The sequence below is a fragment of the Gopherus flavomarginatus genome, chromosome 11, assembly GCF_025201925.1.
Source record: "Gopherus flavomarginatus isolate rGopFla2 chromosome 11, rGopFla2.mat.asm, whole genome shotgun sequence".
Lineage (NCBI taxonomy): Eukaryota > Metazoa > Chordata > Testudines > Testudinidae > Gopherus > Gopherus flavomarginatus.
In genome coordinates this window covers 10,720,936-10,734,906 of record NC_066627.1, presented here as the reverse complement: position 1 = coordinate 10,734,906, position 13,971 = coordinate 10,720,936, and the positions used below count along the sequence as shown (strand labels likewise).

The following is a 13,971-nucleotide window of genomic DNA, read 5'->3' as shown; positions in this document are numbered from 1 at the left end:
TAATCCATTTAATGCCGATGTAAGATCTTAACTGCAGTTTCTGCTAAGAACTTTTCATATAGGCCCCGAGTCCACAGTTTGGCCTGGGCCATGAGGGCTGGCTAACAAACAATACATAGCTAAGAGAAAGCTGGGGTAAACAGATAACTGTGTGTGTTTCAAGTCATTGAGCACAGTCAGCATAACTCCGAATGTAATGGGCATCCTTATCATGAGTTATAGATACATGAAGCACTGAGAGAAGCCTCATGGTTACTCCCCAATGCAGGGAGAAGATAGTGGTACAATACCCCTCAGATCCCAGACAGAGTTCAGGGAGAGGCCTAATATGATTGACATAAGTTATGACACCTTCCCCTCACAGATGTATGCCAATCCTAGCTCACAGAAATGCAAAGGTAAACTTATAAACAATTGTTGTTATTAAGAACTAATTACTACTTTTTTGCTTTAAATCTCCATGAATGTACCTGTTGGTCAACCGGAAGAGCTGCTACCTCATTCCCCTGAACTCCAAAATTAGGATTTAACCTATACACTTTAATAGACATAGTTTGGGGGTAATTACCTATGTGTCAGCAAGACATTAATTTGGGCCATGAGTGGCACCATTATGTAATCTTTTACACCATTGGTTTATTGTGCTTCTCTTGTTTTGCTGCTAGAACCTATCCAGGGGCTTGAGAAAAGCCATCCCCATTGCTTCTCTCTGCCCAATGAGCACCCTATATAGTTTATTGTAATTAATTGTTCTGCAGTGTCTCTGAGCCTAATAATCAAGATGATACTCTGCTAGCGCTGTGCGTAATAAACTCCTGTGCTTGACGTCTACGTGGTGTGGATGTATGTTCCTTCAATAAGAAGCTGAGAAAGAGAGAGAGGGTGGGAGATCAAAGCAGCACAAAAGTTGTAAGCACAGAGAGAAACTTTTCCTCTTTTTTGCCCACGATCTTGAGATTCCTAATATAATAATTCCTATAGGCAGATCGTGCATCTGTGTGACATACACATATCTGTCTATATGAGGATTTCGTCTTCCATATGAGGATGTTAACAGATTAAGCCTCACAACACACCTATGAGATTAGGAAGTATTATAATTGCAGATTGGAAGCTGAAGCACAGAGAGATCAAGAATCAGCTTTTGAAATGAGGCTCAAGGTCTGGACACTTAAATATGTGTGCACAATGACATGTTTAAATGGGGGTTTAGATACCTAAATAACTATTGGCATATGCTGTTGAGGTAACTGCATAGGCCAGGACCTCTCCCCACTACAACTTTGGCCCTGCATAACATATCCAAGGTCACACAGTGAAATGTCAGCAGAGCTTGAACTAGACCTCACATCTTCTAAGTCCCTGACCTGGGCCTTAAACCACAAGGCCTAACAACCCGAGGCAGAACTTTTCAGATTCTTTAGCTGGCTGGACTGAGGAAACAGTATTTTGGCTCTACAAACAGACCACTAGAAAGAAGGATACGAGCCAAAGCTAGCTCATCTTCTTTCTTTAACGAAAAGTGCACTGCTCAGTGATGCAGCACACTCCCATCCCATACTCAAGGTGTGCAGTGACCTTAGTATTTGTATTGATAGTTTTCTTTGTCACAGGATTTCTTTTCATGATCCACACTTTGGCAGAAACAAGGACGAGGGAATCTGCTGCAGTGGCTTCTTTATGTACATACATAACTGACTCTTATTGGCACAAACTACAATAATGATACCAGTTCAGGTCTGACTTCTTTTGTGATCCCACTTTATATCATATCTCAGCTTACTATTGGTGGGCCCAATCCTGCTGTGATGCTCCCTGGTTCCTGATAGGAAGGACACACTCGAATTACTCATGAGACAATGGAGTTGATAGAAAGGCCAAATGGGCCCACCTCAAAACAGGGCAAACTGCAAAAGGCAAAAATGGGCCACTCATCTGGACAAGCTGAGGGATAATGGTGCTGCAAACAGTTCAAGCAGCTTTAAAAAGCTTTAAAAGTTACTATGTCGGAATCAGGAAAAAATATTAAAAAAAAAAAAAAAAAGAATTGCTAGCCCTAGAGGTTTTTATGGTGTTGATCTCCCTTGCAGATTCTCTGATGGCTAACATGGGCTGAGTGCCACGAGAAGCTGTTCCCACACTCACGGCATTCATAGGGCCTCTCCCCTGTGTGGATTTTCTGATGTTTTATGTGGGTTGAGTAGTCACATCAGTTTTTCCCAGGGTATGGCAACACTTGCAACTTCAAAGCGCTGCCACGGGAGCGCTCCCGCTGCAGCACTTTGAAGTGCGAGTGTGGTTGCGGCGCCAGTGCTGGGAGAGAGCTCTCCCAGCGCTGCAGGTACTCCACCTCCCCGTGGGGATTAGCAAACAGTTCTGGGAGCCGCACTCCCAGCGCTGGGGCACTGTTTACACTGGCGCTTTACAGCGCTGTAACTTGCTGCGCTCGGCGGGTGTTTTTTCACACCCTTGAGAAAGTTGCAGCGCTGTAAAGCGCCAGTATAGCCAAGGCCCCACACTCAGCACATGTATTTTTTCTCTTTCCCCTGAAGATTTCCTGCTGTTTTGTGGTTTCCTTGAGGTCTGTCTGAGTTCCCCAACAGGAAATACATTTACCTACTTTCTCCCCTGGCTGCTTTACCTGCTCTCTTTCTGGTCTGTGCTGAATGTCATGGGATTTTTCCTGCTTATGACTCCTGGACACATTCCTTTTCGATCTTTGTGATAATTCTCTATGTTAATCCATTTTCTCAACATTTTCCTGCTGAGAATTCTGCTCCTCTTTCTCACGCACCATTGCGTCACCTGCTGTGATAGAGACAGAAATGTCAGACAGTAATGGAAAGGGGAAGGCCAAACCAAAACAAGTGCTGGAGAGAGGTCAAAGAAAAACCAGGAACTGAACTCCCCCAAACTTTTCCCCCAAATGTTGTAGTAGGATTTTATGTTTATGTTTTATCTGATTTAGAATGAAGGATAAAGAATAATTATGTACCATGCATTAAGTGTATTGGTGTATGATCTGATCACATCCTGCCAACCACTCTTTTTGAGTAACAGAAAGGAATGGCTAATGGGCCAATGGGTAGAGATACATCAGCCAGAATCTGAGTCTGGACTGATTTCAAGGCAGTAACAGACCTTTGAGGATCACCAATTTGTTGCAGGTTTAGCCTTTTAAAATAAGTAAAAGAATGCCCTGGCTGTTTTCTTTTGCATTGCAATTTGATGTTCCTGTTCAAAATGTTGTGTGTCAATTAATTCTGGTTTGTGTGTGAATGAGGAATGTGTGTGTTAAGAGGTAAGTGTGAAGGCCATCGCTGAACCAGATGTACAAGGGAGGAAGCAGCAAGAGATGCAAGGGTGCCAGGAAGCTGCATGCCGCCCCTGTTGAAATGCCAGACTGGTAACTATAACATCGACTGGCGGCACAGTGTGTGTGTGTAGTGTGTGATTGAATGCATATGCTAATTGTTGTAGCTCCAATAAATGTGGCATATTGCCTTTTCCCCTGAAAAAGATCCCGTGTGCTTCTTATAAGCATAACAGGATAACACCCACAAGGCAGCTAGCTAGCACATCTTGCAGGGACTGTTCAAATTAAGTTGTTCGTCAAGACACAGCTGGTTGACAATGGACCATGGGAAAAGAGTGGACTGTCATGTAGTCTATCATGTGGACTGTCTGGAATCTAGGTAATGGCTTCCTGCAATGACTGAGGGAAATTGGGCATGAACACGTGACTTGCACATGTGACTCCAAAATCCATCTTGTTGCTGTAATTTTCCACAGGAAGAACAATGGGATGCCCTTCACATGGCAAAAGTATAAAAGGCCCTAGAAACACCTCCATTTTGTCTTCAATCCTGCTTCTTACCTCTGGAGGAACTTTGCTACAAACTGAAGCTCTGAACAAAGGACTGAATGACCCATCCCAGCCATAGATGTACTCCAGAGACTTGACTTAAGCCAACAGTTTATTTCATCACTGCTACAAGCCTGAACCAAGAACTTTGCCATTACTGCATGTAATTGATTCCCTTAGCCAATTTTACCTCTCCCCTTTCTTTCTTTTTATGAATAAACCTTTAGATATTAGATACTAAAGAATGGGCCCCAGCATTATTTTTGAATAAGATTTAAGTTGTATATTGACCTGGGAGTGGCTATCCCTTTGGGATCAGAAGAAACTATCATTTAATGACACTGGTTGTAAAGAACTACTCATCTCTGAATCCAGTGTTTTTGGTGGTGTTATAAGAACCAGAATGCCTGAGAAAACTGCCTTTATGTTTTCTTGTTGGCCAGTGTGGGAAACAGGAGTTTACTTTAGTGGCTGGTTTGGTCTATCTTACAAAAGAACAGGAGTACTTGTGGCACCTTAGAGACTAACAAATTTATTTGAGCATAAGCTTTCGTGGGCTACAGCCCACTTTATCAGATGCATGCTACGCTCAGATAAATTTGTTAGTCTCTTAGGTGCCACAAGTACTCCTGTTCTTTTTGCGGATACAGACTAACACGGCTGCTACTCTGAAACTTATAAAAGAATAACCACCAGTTTTGGGTTGTTGTCATAAACAGATGGTTAAGGGTTAATGCCTTTTTTACCTGTAAAAGGTTAAAAAGTTCACCAAGCCTAGCTAACACATGACCAGAGGGACCGATGGGGGAACAAGATGTTTCAAAAGGAAGGAGGGATGTTTTTCCTTTGTTTAGAGTTTCAGTTTCAGGAATGAAAAAGATCAAGGAACAGCTTCTTATCAGAGTAGTAAGTTTTAGAAAGGAATAAATAGGTTTATGTTTATTCCTTTGTAACCTGTCTTATGCAATTAGAGGTAGAATCAAATTAGGTATTTTTTTGTGTAACTAAATTTGTGCCCAGGGGAACATCCTCTGTGTTTTGAATCTGTTGTCTGTGAGAGTAGCTGGTATGATAATCTCTCCCAGAGGGTTTTTGCTTTACCTTTCTTTTCTTTAATTAAAAGCCTTTTTCTTAATACCTGATTGATTTTTCCTTGTTTTTAGATCCAAGGAGATTGGATCTGGACTCAGCAGGGATTGGTGGGAGAAAGGAGGAGGGATGGTTAATTTCTCCTTGTTTTAAGATCTAAGGGATTGGAGCTGGACTCACCAGGGAATTGGTGAAGGAGTCTCTCAAGGCTACCCAGGGAGGGGAAGGTTTTGGGGGGAAAGGGAGTGATCCAGACACTGAAAATTCTGGATGGTGGCAGTGATACCAGATCTAAGCTAGTAATTAAGCTTAGAAGTGTCCATGCAGGTCCCCACATCTGTACCCTAAAGTTCAGAGTGGGGAAGGAACCTTGACAGTTGTGTTTGCCCTATTTCTCAGCAGTTCGTCCTGAATTTGGCATCCTCAGTTGTGACACGTTAAGGCTTGGTGACAAAGTGCCAAGGGAGGGGTCTGGGTTGTGGATTTACAGAGAGTTAGGTGACCCAACCTTCAGACAGTCTCCCTTGGGACCACCCTCTTTAGGGTATGTCTAAGGTGCATCAGGGAGTCGGCCGCCATCAAAATCCCAGGTGCGGAATAAAATTCTGCCTCCTTAAGCTCGTGATTTCCATGCCTAGAATTCAACTGTCACCAGATGGATCAGACTGAACAGGTTTCAAACCTCGAGGAGGCTCTTACCTTCTAAACAGGGACGGCTGTTTTCTAGTAAAATCAGGATAAGGGAAGGAGAAAACTCGAAAGAGATTCCTCCTGGTGCTCACATACGTGAACCCGAATACTCTCTCAGTCCTCAAAGAGAGACCTGGAGAAGGAGACTTGCTGAAGCAAAGACACAGGGGTCTCTGAGGTTTCCCTGGCCCATTGCCCTGTCCTGCCTGGCTGACGTCAGCATGTCTCTGTGAGGTCACCACCTCCCCACCACCTTTGACCAATAGTCTGAGGTCCTGCAAAAGGCCTTTGTGATGTCATTGCCACACCCCTCCCTTTCTGTGCTAATGTCCTGCCCCTGGTCAGGCACTTTGGAGGTTTGAGCTACTCCCTGTGGATCACCTCACTCAAGGAGCGTTCGTTCTAGGAAGCAAGCCAGTAGTTTTGGATCATCTGCAAATTTTGTCAGCTCACTGTTTAGCAGATCATTTATGAATATGTTGACTAGTCCTGGTCCCAGTACAGACACCACTAGTTACCTGTTTCCATCCTGAAAACTGACCATTTAGTCCTACCCTTTGTTTCCTATCTTTTAACCAGTAATTGATCCACATGAGGACCTTCCGGAGGTGAAAGTGAGCCGGCATGTTATGGTATGGGGTACCGGCAAGAGCCAGTACGCTATGCCAGCGTGGCCCGGCTTCCCCAGGCTGGTGATTTAAAGGGCCCAGGGCTCCCTGTAGCAGCTGGAGCCCCGGGCCCTTTAAATCACCTCCCGAGCCCCTCTGCCGGAGCCCCAGGGAGCAAATCACTGCCGTGGCAGCTGCTCTCTCCCGCTCTGCGAACACAGAGCACAGACAGCAGAAGCTTACTTGCCGTGGGAGGGGCACCATTGTCCGAACTGTGGCACCTCCCTGACACCCCTTCCCTAAGGACCCACACTCACACCACCTCTCCTCCTGAGGCCACACCCACAGAACGCCTCTTCCCCGGGACTGCACCCTTTCCCCCTCCCCCATCATTTGTCCTAACAGCCAGTAAAGAGAGGTGGGGCCATGGCCCTCTAAATTTCCTGTCTCTCCCCCCCCAACACAAGCTCTCTACCCCACCTTGCACATTGCAGTTGAAAAGTAGCTGGCAATCTAGTAGGATGCCCATGGAACAATGGGATAGAAACCTGCATCATGTGAAGCTGTACCAGCCCGTGAGGCATTGCAAACCCTTCCCAAAGCACCCTGGAGCCAGTTGCACAGTGGGATAGCTACCCACAGTGCACTGCTCTCCATGGCAATCCAAGAGATGCCAGCATGGATGTGCTCTGGTGACACAGGGGCATAGGGTGGACATGCAAGAGCTGTTCAATTAAAACACTTTAACTCAGGCCACATTAATCTTTCATGTAGACATAGCTTAAGAGTGAGACAAGACCTAGCTCCGTTGAAATTAAAGAACCACAACTTCCTCCATAGTTAGCAGGATTTGAACCTGCACAGGGAGACCGCAACAGATTTCTAGTCCACCACTTTAACCACTCGGCACAACTACTTGTTTGATGTTGTTAGAGAAAAATGCAGTTCTCGCTTTTTTGTTTGGGTGCAGCAAAATCAAATACTTTATTATTTCTCCAGCAATTGCAATAGAGGGAGGGAGTGCCCTAGGACACTGGGTCGCCCCAGTCCCGGACAGGTCTCTCAACAGGTAAACAATTACAGCAAGCATTTATACCTTTGTTACAGACAATAACAAGCAATTATACAGACAATAATGAGCAACAGCTGCATTTTGTTTATACATGGGCTATCCTGCTATCTTATTTTCCTCAATTCTGGGTGCCAGTCTACGTATTTGATTGTCAGTGCAAGGTCGTGATAACTTCTCACGCAGTTCTTTCCTACTCGCCTCACACTATCCTTGCTTCTACAAATCTCACGTCATTAGGGTTACAGCTGGCCTAACTCTTGCTAACAGACTGAAATGCATTAAGATCCCCTACAAATCCTTGTCAATTCTTTCCCTTCTTCCACAATGTGTTGCTCTCACTACACTCTAGTTCTGTTCTCACGGAGTGATCAGTTCCAGTTGTTTCCTCAGACCAGCTTCCACAATACACACACTGCTGTGCCAACACACACACTGCTGTGCCATTGTGTAAATGTGTCCATGGCTGAACAGCAAGAATTCCTGCTCCCTTCCCTTCTGGCTGGAGCATGAGGAGAGTGTGTTTGTGGTTAATGATGGGGCTGTAGATTGTTGTCCATTTCCTGCCTTGATCATTCAGACAGTCCCTTTCCCGTCATATCCCCAGTATATCAGTGATTGCAATAGCAGGGGGCAGGTTTTCTCTGGGGCACTGAGCTTTGCCAGGGGGTTGGTGGCTCCTGTCTTTCCTCACCCTGGAGTAAACTCAGCTTTTTATTCCATCCTTGATGTTTCAAGGAATAACAACAGATGACCAAAGAAAGAGGTGGACAGGGTGGGTCTCAGGGGAGGGGTAGAGAGGTGTGGGTGGTGGGCAGGTCAGGCCAGGGGAGGGGGCAGAGAGGTGTGGGTGGTGAGCAGGGCCGGTCTCAGGGGAAGGGTCAGAGAGGTACAAGCAGTGGGCAGGGCAGGTCTCAGGGGAGGGTCAGAGAGGTGCAAGTGTTGGACAGGGCTGGTCTTAGGGGAGGAGGCAGAGAGGTGTGAGCGATGGGCAGGGTGGGTCTCAGGGGAGGGGGCAGAGAGGTACGAGTGGTGGGCAGGGCAGGTCTCAGGGGAGGGGCAGGGATGTGTGGGTGGTGGGCAGAGTTGGTCTCAGGGAGGAGGCAGAGAGGTGCGGGCAATGGGTAGGGTGAGTCTCGGGGGAGGAGGCAGAGAAGTGTGGGCAGGAGGGTCTCAAGGGAGGGCTCAGAGAGGTGTGGGCAGGGTAGGTCTCAGGGGAGGGGGCAGAGAGCTGTGGGCAATGGGCAGGGCGGGTCTCAGGGGAGGGGGCATAGAGGTGTGGGTGATGGGCAAGGTGAGTCTCAGGGGAGGGGGCAGAGAGGTGTGGGCAGCAGGCAGACCTTGGGGTAGGGGGTGGAGAGGTGCGAGGAGGCCTAGGGGGAGGAGAGGAGCGAGCGAAAGGTGGACCAGCAGCCCTCAGCCAAAGAGGAAGAGCAGGGGTGGGAAGTGGACAAATGGGAGTGAGGGCAGAGCACAGGTAGGGCCTCAAAGGGAGGAGACTGAGGGAAGGGAGTGAAGTGGGGAAACAGCACCATGGTCTGGGCAGGGCTGCCCACAGGATTCAGGGGGCCTGGGGTAAAACATTTTCAGGGGCCTCTTCCATAAAAAAAAGTTGCAATAATCTAGAATACTATATTCTCATGGGGGCCCCTGCAGGGCCTGGGGCAAATTGCCCCACCTGCCACCCCACTGAGTGGCCCTGCCCTCAGCCTCTTCTCCTAAGTCCTCTGCCCCCTAATTATTTTTCGTTGCCCTCCCCTAGACTCTCTCCAATTTGTTTCTGTAGTGGGGAGAGGGAGCGCGAAAACTGGATGCAATGCTCCAGATGTGGCCTCACCAGTGCTGAACAGAGGGGAATAATCACGTCCCTCGATCTGCTTGCAATGCTCCTACTAATCCAGCCCAATTTGACCAGTTACACTGGTCTACAATTTTTGAGAAGTCGTCTGCTTCAGAGATAAAATGATATTTATTATGTGTTTTGATGTGCTGAATTCAAATATGACAATTAAAACAACTGATTGGCTACTGTTTCTAAGATATTTAAGTTTTTACATTTTATGTCTATGTATATTGTGAAGATAGTAGAGTTTTAATCATAAATTGTAAACCTGTCTTTTCATGTGTTTATGGTTGCTTTCCATGATAATATTTCACCTGTCCTGTTTATGTAACACTTTAAAAATCAGCAAAAGGGTTATATACATAAAATTTATTATGAAACAAAAGGCAAATAACTATTCTGTACATAGTTTAGTCCTATTCAATGTCTACTCGGCGCTTCTTGGCTTGTCTCTTGTATTCATTAAATGGAGCATCTCTTGTCACTGTCCAGCAATAGTTTGCAAGCATTGATGGGCTCCATTTGCCCTGATAGCCTGCCAGGAGATTCCACTGCTGTAGTCTGGAGCCCAACAGCTCTGCCTTACTCTTGGGTAGTTCCAAATCCCTGACAAGGTCATTCAGTTCACCTTGTGTTATGAGGTGTGGTTCAGAGGAGGAGGATGGGAGAAAATGTGGGTCCTGTGATATTGATGGTTCAGGACCAGAAGTTTCATCCTCTTCCTTTTCCTCGTCTGACTCAAGTGAGAAGGATTCTGGTGCATCAGGAACCGGCAGTCCTTCTCCGAGGGGTACTGGGCGTATAGCTGATGGAAGGTTTGGACAATGCACAGTCCACTTTTTCTTCTTTGACACACCTTTCCCAACTGGAGGCACCATGCAGAAGTAACAATTGCTGGTATGATCTGTTGGCTCTCTCCAAATCATTGGTACTGCAAAAGGCATAATTTCCTTTTCCTGTTCAACCACTGGCCAAGATTTGTTGCACAAGTGTTGCAGCATATGTGTGGGGCCCACCTCTTGTCCTGATCTCCAATTTTGCAGCCAAAAGAAAGGTGATAGGCTTTCTTAACCAGAGTGGTTAGACTGCGCTTTTGTGATGCAAAAGTCACTTCACCACAAACATAGCAGAAGTTATCTGCACTGTTCACACAAGTACGAGGCATCTCTGCTCACTTTGGCTAAACAGAAATGTGTCCCTTTGCAAAATCAAACACTGACAAATAAGAGAGCACGACACTGTATGATTTCCAGAGCTGATATAGGGCAATTTGTTCAGCAGAGTGATGTAAGCTTCATTATGATTGCATCCTCCATGACTTCTAGGAATAACATGATGCAATTCATATCATGTATGACACAATACCAGCTTCAGATTGCATCATTCATTGTTTTGCCTAAAAAGCAAGTACTGTCCAAACCCAGTCATAGATTTATTCATAGATCCAGTCAAAGATGTATTTTAGTCATTTCTGGTTTAAATTGAGATCCCTTCCCTTTATAACTCACTTATCCTCCGCCATTCCCAAGTCAAGGGTCGTATATACTGACCCAATAGCATATCTTGAAAACTAGAGCCAATCAACAATTTTAAGCATCATTTTCGTTTTCAGTGACCCAGAATTAGTAAAGTTGGACTACATTTATTTCAGAAGCATTTTGGCTGTAGAGCATTGTTACCCATATTGAATGCAGCCACAGCAATATTTGATAAATTGGTTCCTGTCCATTCAGGAGGTTATTTCCCACCTATTTATAAATAATTGTTAGACCTGAATAAAGATATTGCAGACAAAACCAGGTATGCCAACCTGACCAAAGTCAGGCTAACAGAGGTTTTTGGGTAATTCCTGTCAGGGACTCTAACCCAGATGGCAAAGTTCGTTGTCTGACCACGAGAGAGACAGGCAACACCAGCAAGGTCTGATCAAAAGCTCTTTATTGACAAGTGCACGCATCTATAGAGAGCAGCTCATCTCCAGAGAGAACCAGCCTGCTCTTTACATCTTAGTATAAGCCTATATAGACAGTTCTGTCGCATCATAAATTATTTACAGGAGCAACCCACCCCCTTCTTTTAACAACTAGAAACTAGACACTTTTAGTATACATGTTTTACAGCATTAGGTGATTAACAATATCTTAGCAAGCACCAGAAGTTAGGAATGTAGGGGAGTTAAAACAGACAGAGAACTGAAGCAAGGAGTGAAAACAGGGAGGCTGGGATTTCTTATCAGTTCTTCAAAGGAACTGTTCCTAACACCGCACAGTTGGTACTATACCAGGAATGCAGCCTCTTCCTTATCTCACTTTTTCCCAGCACTTGTGAGATATGCTGCTGCTTCTCAGTGTTTTCCACTTAGGAATGTCAGGGACTCTAACGCAGACGGCAAAGTTTGTTGTCTGACCGCGAGAGAGACAGGCAACACCAGCAAGGTTTGATCAAAAGCTTTTTATTGACAAGTGCACGCATCAATAGAGAGCAGCTTGTTTATTAAGCCAGAGTGATTAACATAATGAAGATGCTCTAAGTGGAGGGGAGAGAGCTGTCCCGTCCATGTAGTTAACCCATTTCCCTCAGAGGCGGTAGGTATGTCAGTGGGGGAAGCTATGCTGGTGAATGTGCAAGCTGTGGTGTCTACATGTATATATAAAGTTTAATCAAACCCCATTTTTAAAAGCCCTGTGGTCTGGGAATAGAAAAGGAGCTCTCTGAGGCAGAGCCCATCCTTCAAAATCCTTAAGATCACTGACTTGCCTTGGCAAATGTCAGGGGAGTATAGCTCAGTGGTACAGTGTTTGGCTGTAAATCAAGTAGTCCTTGGTTCAAATCCAAGTGCCCTCTTACAAACCTACTCCTTCCTTAAAAATAATTCCATTTCCAGTATGTTCAGAAGCTCCACTAAATAGGGGTCCTTGAAATGAATGGACACACTTCATGCTTTCCTATGCAAATGCATAAAAACCTAACAAACATGTTCCTCTGCTGAAATCACTTCCAATCCTCTAAGTGTCTAGGCTTGTTTTTGTCAATTAAACAAAGGCACATGAAAACTCATTTGCAGGTCCTTGGCCTCCATGGGCAACAATGTGCAGACGAACAAGAACCACATCCACTTGGGAGGAATGGACTAGTCTGTATGACATTTGGAAAGTAAGTTGCCATTGGGACTGAAAACTCTACTGGAGGTGGACAGGAGCCTGTTACAAAACTAAAATAACCAAGATTTCCCAAACTCCCTGTAACCCATTCAAACCTCTCTTTGCGCACACGGTATCAATTGGGGCTCTAATAAATGGCAGCCTTCCTTTACCACAGATCATTGTTCCTTTAACTTTCAGATGCATCCAAATGGAGGCAGTTTAGAGGTCATGGGCTGCTAGTTCATGAGCAGGAGCAGAGTCTCTGTAAGTTTACCAACCATAGAGCTTGTTATGTCTGCATCTAAGTAAGTGCAGAGTTATTTCAATGGCTCCTACACTGACACCTGCTGCCCTTTCTGGCTGGTTAATTGCACTATTTGGAACCTGCTCCTAAAATTGCACCCTTTCTGAGAGTGTCAAAACTGCCCAAGGAAACCCCATTGGGTTTCAATGGCAGTGCAGGCAAGGACCTGATGGGACAGCACAGGAGTTTCAGCATTCCTCCTTCATGGTAGGGTCAGAGGTTGCTACTAGCATGACTGTGGGGTTCTATTCCTGGCTGTGGGAGGAAAGGGCTGTCTAGCAGATTAAAGTAGGGGCCTTAAAATCAAAGAGGAAAACCTCTCCCTTTTCAACTTCAATGCACATTGAACAAGAACATGGCTTCTCATCTCTTAGGTTTCAGAGAAGCAGCTATGTTAATCTGTATCCTCAAAAAGTACAGGAGTATATGTGGCACCCCAGAGACTAACCAATTTCTTAGATTCTGTTGCCATCATGTGGCCATTTCATTTCACTTCTTATTGTTAAAAGGTTTGGGTACTTTGCACAGAAACGTTATTTCCTTGGGAGAGATGGAGAAGTGGAAGCTGCATTGATTTAATCCTCTGAAAATTAGATAAAGATTAAAATATTCCCCAGACAGCTCATTCCCAACCATTCTCCCTCACTGCTGCCAGTGAAGTTCAGTTCTGTCCCACGGCCCCAAGAACTGCTGGGTGCAAGTCCTGGGTCTGATGTGCAGTAAGAAAAAAAAGAAAGATAATGGATGTACCCTATCTCCTAGAACTGGAAGGAACCATTGAATCCAGCCCCTTCCTTCATTGGCCAAACCAGACAGTGTCTGCATAGAAGAATAAATGGACACAAATCAGATGTCAAGAATTATAACATTCAAAAGCCAGTTGGAGAACACGTCAGTCTCCCTGGTCACTCGATTACAAACCTAAAAGTCGCAATATTACAAGAAAAAAACTTCAAAAACAGACTCCAACAAGAGACTGCTGAATTGGAATTAATTTGCAAACTGGACACCATTAAATTAGGCTTGAATAAAGACTGGGAGCGGATGGGTCATTACACAAAGTCAAACTATTTCCCCATGTTTATTTGCCCCCTACTGTTACTCACACCTTCTTGTCAACTGTTGGAAATGGACCATCCTATCACTACAAAAGGGTGTTTTTCTCCTGCTGATAATAGCTCTCCTTAACTGATCACTCTCGTTATAGTGTGTATGGCAACACCCGTTTTTTCATGTTCTCTACGTATCTATATCTATATCTATATCTATATCTATCCCTTCCTACTGTATTTTCCACTGCATGCATTCAGGAAAGCTTATGCTCAAATAAATTTATTAGTTTCTAAGGTGTCACAAGTAC

General features: G+C 45.0%; 1 non-coding gene across 1 annotated transcript; it reads left to right on the top strand.

Annotated features, from left to right (window-relative positions):
* Positions 1 to 11,936: 11,936 nt before the first annotated feature.
* TRNAY-GUA (transfer RNA tyrosine (anticodon GUA)) lies at positions 11,937 to 12,008 on the top strand. Its single transcript has one exon. It is a non-coding gene; the product is annotated as a tRNA-Tyr (tRNA).
* Positions 12,009 to 13,971: the final 1,963 nt, after the last annotated feature.